Below are 1604 nucleotides of genomic sequence, written 5' to 3'. Positions count from 1 at the left end.
GATTCTTTACCACTGAGACACCTGGGAAGCTCCCTAGTATCTGGTACTCATATAAAATGCTGTGAAAATAATATATCTGTGTAGCTCCTAGCACACTGCTTGGGACATAAGAAGGATTCAGTGAATACTTGGTGAATTAATGAATGCATAAATGAACATACTGTATATAGATAGTGAAAATGAAAGTCACTTAGTCATGTCCAACTCTTTGCGACCCCATGGACTATACAATCCATGGAATTCTCCAGGCCAGAATACTGAAGTGGGTAGCCTTTCCCTTCTCCAGGGGATCTTCCCAACTGAGGGATCGAACCCAGGTCTCCCACATTGCAGGCAGATTCTTTACCAACTGAGCTATCAGGGAAGCATATAGATATGCCAGCTCTTAATCTACAGATGCTTCCAGGAGGCAGTGCTGTTTTGGGTTTTTTTTTTTTAAGTTTAAAATAGTTTCGTAAGGATATAACACATGTATGGCTGTTCATTCTACAAAATCTTCATCATAGAACTTATGATACACCTAATTAGCAGTAGCACCCAGATTTTCCAAATAGTCATCATTTTTCTCTTCTCTGCATAGCCTTCTTTTCATTGGCTGCTTTCTGCTTTTGTTGTATGATTTCAGATTCCTTCTGTTTCCTCTGAGAGGTATCAAACTACCTGCTTTTCCTTTTCCCCTTACTAATTTTCTGGGATTTCTTTACATATTTCTGATGGGCAACTTCTCCTTGATTTCCACAGGCCATGCTGACCACCACACTGAGCCTAGAAGAGAGCAATTCGGAAGAGCAATGACTTCCTTACAGGCTCCATGGCTGAACCCATTTGTCTGTCTGGAAGACTGAGCTTGCACGGGTGCTCCCAGTGCTGACATTTTTTCTTAATGAAGAATTTATTTTGTGGACCTACACCCAGCAGTAAAAGTTTAAAATTTTTGACTTCTGAGGCAGTAGTTTAGAAAATCTACTTTATCCTCACACACTGGCACTGGAAACCAAGAATGTCTGAAAGCTTTTGTATAATCTGATTAAGAGCTGAATAAGAAGAGGAAAGGGGTTAACGATTAGTGGTTTAACACCACATTTACCTAAGCTGAAAAGGTTTTTCTAAAGATCCTTTTAGAAACTTTTGTGAAGTATGTAATATGAGGGCTGGGCTGGAAGCCCAAAGTTAACACATCCACCATCCTTTCTGCCCATTCTTGTCACTTTCAATGGTTAGAATTCTTCCATACCTAAGCTCTGAGACAATCCTCCTCCATTTTCATCAGGCACAGAATTAATTCACTGATTTTATAGCACCATCAGATATCTATAAGCTTTTACTCCAAGTGACTGTCATTGGTTATCACATGCATTCTCAAGGGAGGTGACATCACTCTGAAAGAGGCAAAAATTGGTCCTTAGGGTGGGGAAATCTTAAACGTTACACTGACTTACAGCCCTTTAAAGGACCACAGTACATTATTAGATATAGAACATATCTCTGATAATTTCATAGGAGACAATGAGGTAAAGACAATCTTTAAAACTCATTTAGTGGAGCAGTAATAATAATTTTTTTAAAGTTTGGGAAACACTGGGTTATAAGGAAGGACTTAAAAA

At 39.0% G+C, this 1604-nt stretch overlaps 1 pseudogene; it reads right to left on the bottom strand.

Annotated features, from left to right (window-relative positions):
* Positions 1-557: 557 nt before the first annotated feature.
* Positions 558-746, bottom strand: LOC129641490 (small EDRK-rich factor 1-like; annotated as a pseudogene).
* Positions 747-1604: the final 858 nt, after the last annotated feature.

This window comes from Bubalus kerabau, chromosome 1 (genome assembly GCF_029407905.1).
Source record: "Bubalus kerabau isolate K-KA32 ecotype Philippines breed swamp buffalo chromosome 1, PCC_UOA_SB_1v2, whole genome shotgun sequence".
Lineage (NCBI taxonomy): Eukaryota > Metazoa > Chordata > Mammalia > Artiodactyla > Bovidae > Bubalus > Bubalus kerabau.
The sequence above is the reverse complement of the archived record's forward strand: the minus strand, read 5'-3'. Positions and strand labels throughout refer to the sequence as shown.